This window comes from Gymnoscopelus microlampas (assembly GCF_963454915.1).
Source record: "Gymnoscopelus microlampas genome assembly, chromosome: 5".
In the NCBI taxonomy this organism is placed as follows: Eukaryota; Metazoa; Chordata; class Actinopteri; order Myctophiformes; family Myctophidae; genus Gymnoscopelus; species Gymnoscopelus microlampas.
In genome coordinates, this window is record NC_139942.1 from 52,260,723 (window position 1) to 52,269,809 (window position 9,087).

A 9,087-nucleotide genomic window follows, 5' to 3' on the forward strand; every position below is an offset into this window, starting at 1 on the left:
GGAGGGGCTTTAACACACAGCATGCAAAATTTGCTGTTGCTCACACACATGCCGCACAGGCACACACACACACACACACACACACACACACACACACACACACACACACACACACACACACACACACACACACACACACACACCCATCAATTTATCCCTGAAACTAATACACACTTAATGTGTAGGCTACACACACATTTAATTGGTTGAATGAGATTGATCAAAGTCATGACCAATGACCATGTTTACATTTAAATCCAGTGGAAAGCTGGACGGTCACTCTCCAGTCCAGGCTCAAAGTTAGTCTGGCCGAGTGGGATGTCTCAGAGGTTAAATCTGACCGTGGTCTCTGCCTGTGAGCATGTTTTAATGCTGGAGGAACAGAACACCAACTTCCTTAAACAAGTGCCAGAGGTCACCTCTTGAGGGCGCTACAACATCATTGGACTCAGTTGAAACTATATGCCTCCCTGAAGCAGATCACTCTGTCTACCATGCAGTGTGTTCAAGTTTCTTTTAGGATAAACCCCTTGAGATGTACCATCTCATTTTCGAGGGGGTCCTATTAACATAAATACATGTCACAATCGTTACATGTATACAGAGTAGACCAAACAAATCATATATACTGTACACACCTACATACATGGACAAAACACATACAATAACCATTGTGAACCTTGAAAAACATCACAGCCTTCTTGGGACAGGGGTCATCAATATGTCTGTACATGGATGGACAAATGTGTCTGCGCTGCGGAAACACTTGTCCTTGTCCGTAGCAAAGTTTTACATAACATTATAAAGTTCTTATTTTGACCACCAGACCTAATTACTGAATATTAGTCTTCATGGTTTCTTCAAAATATGATTTACTATGACTCTATGGCACATAGGAGTCCACTAGTACTAGTGGTTCTCAAATGTTTTACTGGCAAGGACCTCCTTAACTCTGAGAGTGTTCAAATGGAACCAAATGGACCGTAAGGGTCCATTTGGTTCCATTTGAACACTCTCAGAGTTACAGACCTGCTATGGTCATTCAGGGCTAGCTCTCTATGTGTTTCTGGTAATATTATTGTCTACTCATTTTGTATGTCCGTGGCAAAAATAGAATTTTGACAAAAATGTCCACCACAAGCCAGCATGGCAGGCGGTGACCCCTGCCTTAGGATGGCATACAATCCAACAATAGAACACATTTAGAAAATGCTCTGTTCAATACAGTGAGTGCAAAAAATATATATTAGTATGTCATGATGGTATGATGGCAGGTTTACCGATAACAAGAACATACAACCTCAAAGTAATGAAGTGTTTGAAGGCAGTGTTTAAAGTGCAGCTATAGTATAGGCGAGGCTTTGTGAATTGAATTGTAATAGAATTGTGAGCCAGTAGTTCAGCTATTTTCAATATTTTTCTGTGGAACCGAGCCATACTATAATGTAATGCCTAAAACTCCTACAATTCCATGTGCTTGTCAGGGTGGAGGAGGGTCCCCAGTTCAAATATTTCCATATAATGTGAAAATGTATAAACCATCCAGATCTCTCAGTGGTGGAAAGTAACTAAGTACATTTACTTAAGTGCAGTACTTAAGTACAATTGAGGAAACACATCACATGGATGCAACTGGGACGTATCATCAGTGTTGTAGCCTGGGGTCATAGGGTGTTTCGGGTCTCGCAACATACACCCTCGCCCAGGTGACCCAGCCAGGGTTGATCAAGCCCCGACTTACGTCCCAGTAGCTACCCACGGTCAGTCCTACAGGGCAAGACAGGGCCACTCAGTCCGCTTCTCCGGAAGTACTCTGCCGGGACTCGGGGAGGCTCTGGCACGTGGAGGGACTAGGCTCTGTGGGTTGACTCCTGGCCGGGCTCCTCCTTCGTCTCACCAGGTCCAGGACCTGAGCGCTGCGCCAGATCCGCTGCACTGCCCCGATCCAAACATTTCCTTCTGGCGTGATGGTTCCTTGTGGTACTGCAGGCTCCACTTGCGGATTGATTGAATGGCCCTCCTAAAGGCCTCACCGCGGGTTTGTTGGGCTTCTTCCTCACGGAAGACACAGCATGGGGCGCTAACCCATACTGCTCCCGGGATGCCGTCTACATTCCGGCTGTCACCAGTCTCTCCTGTGGTCACCAAACTATTCCTGGTTGTCACATAGTCTATTCCTATGAGCCACTATAAATAGAATTACTAATGAGGAAAAACATCACATGGATGCAACTGGGACGTATCATCAGTGTTGTAGCCTAAGTACAATTTTAAGCTATTTGTACTTTACTTGAGTATTTCCAATTTCCAATGATTTTACTTCTACTCCACTACATCTCAAAGGCAAATATTGTGGCCTACTTTACTCCACTACATTTTTTTTTTTAAACGTTAGTTACTAGTTACTTTGTAGATTTGGTTTATTATTATACAACATATATTCGCCCTATTTGAACATTGGCTATTTGAAAATAGCTTTGTGAGCTTGTAGATCTGCTATTTTCAAAAGATTTGTATACATTTTATTTATTTGAAACTTGTGAAATGGGACATTCTGCATAATGTGTAGGCTACTTTCTACTTTTTATAATGCATAATGTGTACTTTCTACTTTTTGTATTTTTACATTGCAGTAAACATGTGAGTACTTTTTCCACCACTGCTGCACTGCATAACCAAAAATAAACGTGGGGAAGAAGCCAGTTTTGTTTTTATGCTCCACATATCTGGAGCAGACTCCCAGAGAACTGCAGGTCTGCTGACACTATTATTTCTTTCAAATCACAACAAAGATGTGTGTTTGCTGCTGCTTTTGATTGAGTTATTTTTCTTTTTCTTTCTCTTTTGCACTGTAATTGTATCTGTTATTAAAAAGCACATTGAATTGCCTTGATGTTGAAATCTGACATGTCTCATATCTTAATAGCATATAGCATAATTATAGATCTGCTGTTTTGAGAGAGAGAGAGAGAGAGAGAGAGAGAGAGAGAGAGAGAGAGAGAGAGAGAGAGAGAGAGAGAGAGAGAAAGTTAGGCAATTTACTTTGCCTACTTGTGCTATACATTTTGGTACTGATCATTCCAGTGGTAAGTGACATTAGACATGCACACGCGCGCGCACACACACACACACACACACACACACACACACGCACACGCACACGCACACGCACACACACACACACACACACACACACACACACACACACACACACACACACACACCACACACCACTGGTTCCCAAAGATTGACAGCAAAAAACTAGCAGACACATTTTGGAATACTATAAAATGAGTGTAATGAGACCCCTGTTACTTAACAAACACTGTAGAGATGGTTGCTATCAGAATATAGAGTTTTAACCTTTTTTTTAAAAAGTTTGTTTACAAAACTAAAAGTTAACAGAACTCATAACAGCACCTTCAAAAATAATTTAAAAATACTCTGAACCTGGCCTGGAATTTCGTCATTTTAGGGGCAAGGCCACTTGGCTTTTGGTGGCACAAAGGCCAAATGCCAGGGCAGGAGGGCCATCAAATAAAACGAGATTTGAGTTGAATTGAAAGAATAACATTTAGGGGTTAAGGATGATTTTACATTTTATATGTAGACTATCTGCAGTGAAATAAATAAATGATGCTATTTACAATCTGATACAATCTTAGCCCTGCACTAATCAAAGTCACAGGATCGGTTTAAAGATGGAGACTCAGGGATTCAGAATCTCAACAAAAGACACTGTTGTCTACATGACCAGAAAGACACTGGTGTCTACATATTGACAGGAAAGCGACAGAGGAGAAAGTGGTACCGTCAGCTGGGGCATTAAGAGCACTGTGTTCTCAGGGCATGCCATTTTCTTTGAGCGGCACAAGGCCAAACTGAAGGATAACGACGGCCATGACCTTCGTAGGCTCCCTGAAATTCCTGCCCTGCTCTGAACTTCCCCCCACAAAATGCTGAGACCCAACCCCCACCCCCACTCTGACAAGCCACTGATAGACATGTTGATGAAACTTACACTAAAACACCTCATGAAAGGGGGGGGGGGGGGGGGTGGCAAATGTTTCAGAGCTTCCTACAGGGATGGCAAATTGCTTTCCTCTCTCATAGTTCTACTATATTCCAGGACTTTGAATATCTAGTGTTCCAGCATGGAGTTCTCATTGTCTTACTATCTTGGTGTGAAGCATCAGGCTGAGTTCAACACAATGGAACAATGCCTCCCCTCCCCCCACAGGGTGGAGCTGTGGAGCTGAATGTCTGAGTGAGTGAGGTGAAACAACTCACTGCATGTTGATGGCAGCTCAGAATTTTCATTATTATTTCTGGTTAAGTTAAGACAAAACTAGAAGCCTCATCCGCCAAATAAAAAAAAACGAAACATGCTACACGTTCGACGCTCACTTGCAGCTTGATCTGTAAATGCATGGAAAGACCTAGCTTTGATACAAGACTGTCATATGACCGATGACCGTCTTCACCCAAGGCTAGGAAAGACCCAACACCCCCAAGCCGCCCCCCACCCCCACAAACACACACACACACACACGCACACGCACACGCACACACACACACACACACACACACACACACACACACACACACACACACACACACACACACACACACACACACACACACACACACACACACACACACACACAGACACACACACAGACATTTCATTTGTTAATGACTTTCATGCATGAATCAAAGTCACTTTGTCAGTGTGAGAATGATTTGCATTCACACAAGCACGTTTGCCTGTGAATACCAGCAGGACCATATCGTTCTAGGCCAGGTCTCAAATCCTCATTAAACTTCATCTTGTCTTTTGTTCTGGAGTGGCGGCACCTTGTCTGTAAATGCAAAACTTGAACTCCACGTTATATTTTAGCCTATAGCCCACATTATTAGTTCCATCCTGCCTACTAATAAACCAGTCGTGAAAAAATAATCAATACCACAATGAAGGCCAATGAAATAGGCATGTGTTCAAAATGAAGAGTAAAAGTACAAAAGCATTGGCATCAATACACATACTGTAGGCTTAGGCTACAAAACATTGCTGTAAAGTTTAAATGATTTGAGCAGAATTGCATGGTACATCATTCAGACTTAATTTCACCCTTGGACTTCTTGTTTATCCCCAAAATGACATTGCGGGTTGGGTAGCAATCCGTAGTTTGTGTAAATATTAGGCATTAAATGTAATTAAATATAGGCCTATATTATGTAGGCTATGTGGGCCCTCGTTTGTAAAATAAATGTAGATATAAAATCATATGCATATTATGTAATAGTTATTAGTGGTTAAGTAAGTATAGGCCTTGCTGAGCCATGAGCCTATCTTCTGTTTCTGTAGTGTGAGGCAGCTTGACCTGGACATGATACTGTAGTATTCTCAGGGCCTTACCCCCGATCCAACCCTTGATGCTGAATGCCAAGCAGGGAGGCACTAGGTCCCATTTTTACAGTCTTTGGTTGTATGAACGGCCGGGAATTGAACCCCGATCTCCCCGTCTCAGGACTAACACTCTGACCACAAAGCCACTGAGTTGATGCATGTTTCATATCAATAATCTAAATGTGCAAAGTATATTTTGCCTCAGAGATGTATAATGGAGTAGAAAAGCCTTGAATTTTTTTTTAATACTCAAGTAAAGTAAAAGTACCTCTAAAGTGTACTTAAGTACAGTACTTTCACTAACTACAATTATGGGAAATGCATGTCAAATATGATAGGCTCCTCTTCACAACATCACTTAAACTCCTTCTACCTTGAAATGGCATATGTGCACGTCACCAAAGTCATAATTAAGTTGTTCATCTCAATTGCTTTTTTTGTTTGCTTTTTTATTTTTACCCAAAAGGAATGCCAGGGTTGAAGTGGTTAAAGTACAATCTAGTTCAACTCCAAATGGGAGCTGGCCTTCAGTTTGTTGGCATCCCCTGCGTGTTGATGTTCTCTAGGCTCAAGGTTCAACATTTCTTCATCAGTAGTTGTACCCAGTGCTAGGGTAGATTTGTTGTTTTAAAAGTATCAAGTAGTTCATAAAAACAGTATCCACTTATTCAATTATAAAAAGAAGAAAGGTCATGCTTGACACACACACACACGCGCACGCACACGCACGCACGCACACACACACGCAGACACGCAGACACACACGTATTTTTAGGCCTAAAGATAAGCTCACTATAGGCCTAAAGATAAGCTCACTATATAGGCCACTCGACAAATATTGGTTTAGAGATATTTTCTTTTCCAGGGACATGTTACTAAACACATTCTTGTTCCTGAAGGTCAATTTGTACAAGCTCACAAAGTGTCGCATTGCGACGTGTTGTGTGCTTGTAGATCGGCTACTGTTGCTATTGACTACAACTACGGGTTAAAACTGAACCGTTAAGTGGTTAAAGATCATAGTCTGAGATCTGAAATCTATGCCACTGGTTCTCACTGTGGGGTCCAGGGACTGCCAACGGTCCTTTGGGGGCATTCCAGGGGGTCCCCAGCAAACTGTAGCCTCTTTCCCAGCCTTTACTCATCAACAACTTTAACCCTACTTCAGCTATTCCAAAAAAAAGCTGATCTCACAACATGTCACACTGCAAGTCATTGTGAGTTGCAGATCTCCTGTTTCCAAATCGAAAGTTCTTTAAACATTGTGGAATATTTGGAATCATTTTGAAAAGTTTTAACAGCACAAATCTTGTCCTGTGGGGTCCCCTGGCAAAACATATTTTCAGATGGGGGTCCGCAGACATGAAAATGTTTGAGAACCACTGAACTACATGCTCATATCCTTTGTTTTGGATGTGTGTTTTGTTTAGCTCCAAGAAATATTCATATCCATGCCATGGCATATTAGGCTAAAGTAAAGGATTGTAAATTATATTCTTATCATTTCTGGTAAAGTTAACACAAAACTAAAAGCCTCCTACTCCAATTCAAATAAAACTAGGCTGCATGTTTAAGACAAGTTTGTGTACATCCATCCATGGTTCTGTCCTTGGCCTACTAATTACTAAGCTTATTGTAGCTTATTAATTAATAAGCTACAATTACGGGAAAAGCATGTGAACTATGATAGGCTGCACTTCACAATATCACTTTAACATAACCTCTTAGACCCTGACATGGTTCAAAATGTGCTCGTCACCAAGTTGGTGTACAGAGTATATTAGGCTAGTAAAGTAAAGGAGAGAGAGACCAGCTCAGTCTTGTGGTAGTGTTTGTAACTAAGTAGTACATTTACTTAAGTACTGTACAATTTTGAGGTATTTGTACTTTACTTGAGTGTTTCCAATTTCCAAAACTTTTACTTCTACGCCACTACATCTCAGAGGCAATGTTTTTACTCCACTACAATTATTTGAAAAGTTTAGTTCCAAGTTACTTTGTCGATTTTGATTATTACTACAAAACATTAACCACTTCAGGTAACCCTATATACATTTCGGCCATTTGAAAATAGCCGATCTACAATCTCACAATGCATCGCGATGCGACGCATTGTGAGCTTGTAGATCTGCTATTTTCAAAAGATTTGTATACATTTCAAAACTTGAAATGGGACATTCTGCATAATGAGTGCTTTTACTTTTGGTACTTAAAGTATATTTATTTGTATTTAGTATATACATTTTAGGAAAATATAAGATAGGGACATTTTTATAGGGAACATAAATCAACCAATTAATCAATCAATCAATCAATCAATCAATATATGTAGGCACAAATTATACCCAACTATGCTTTACATGTCCCTCATCCTAGCAACGGGCCAGATCTTACATTTTTAAAGTCTATACCCAGATTAACATCATTTTATTTTTAAATACATTACCTTTAGGGGAAAAACATTTAAACATGTGTCATTGTATTCATTTTCCATATTGTATTTTCACATTCCATTGTAGGCCTATGTTGACATGGAGTGTTTGAGAAATAATATATAAGCCTAGCCTACCCCATATTATTTGCAAATAAAGTTAAAAGGGCAAAACAAAAGACCTGCCAGTGATGCTGATTGCTGCCCCCTCCCATGCATACGTATCTAAACCAGAGAGTTAAAAATAAGATCTAAACAGGCCGCAGTGAAATGCACCGTACTGGCCCCTCCTACTGAGGTCGCAGTCAAAAGCACTGCATTGGCCCCGCCCACTGAGGTCGCAGTCGAAGGCAGAGTGCTCGTCACTAGTGTTGCCATGTCTACTTATTATAAGCAACCTTTTGGGCTTACTTTTCTGTAAAGTTTTTGGGCTTCTTTCTAAAGTGTAGTTGCTTATTTGGGCTTTTTTCCAAAATATTTGAATTTATTATTTATTTTAAACCAGTGATTCTCAAATATTTTCATGTCAAGGACCCAAAAATTGTATTAGTCCCCCTAGACCCCCCGGCCCCATCTAAAAATGTTTTGTGCCAGGGAGCCCCACATACCAGATTTGTGTTGTTAGAATGTTTCAAAAAATCTTCCAAATATTCCACAATTTATATCAAGAGAATAACAGATCGGCTATTTTCAAATAGCCAATATAGGTTTAAAGTGCTTGTGTGGCATGTTCGCTTCTTTTTGGATTGTTTACCCCAGGGGTCTTCAACAGGGGGTCCGGGGCCCCTAGGGGGTCCTCAGAGTTACTACAAGGGGTCCGCCAAATCTTTGTGCGACATGATTTATTTTTTTTACATTAACCACTTGTCTTGAACTCTAGCATCCCTTTTTCTGAGGAGCACTTTGGCCAAAAATAGCAGATCTACAAGCTCGAGCTTTTTAGACTTCATCTCTGTCTCAGCTAGGGGGTCCTTGGCCTGAAAAGGTTGAAGACCCCTGGTTTACCCAGACCTGGTTGATTATTTCTCTCACATAATCTGGCAACACTACTCAGTACGCATTTTCCTCATCACACTGGCCCCTCCCACTGAGGTCGCAGTAAAAAAAAATAATCAGAGCACGCACTTCCATTTATATCGCACTGGCCCCTCCCACTGAGGTCGCTAGCCCCAAAAAAACAGAGCACGCGCCCCAGGCAGCCTACGCACTTCCTTCCCTTATCGCGCTAAGCCCCTCCCACTGAGGT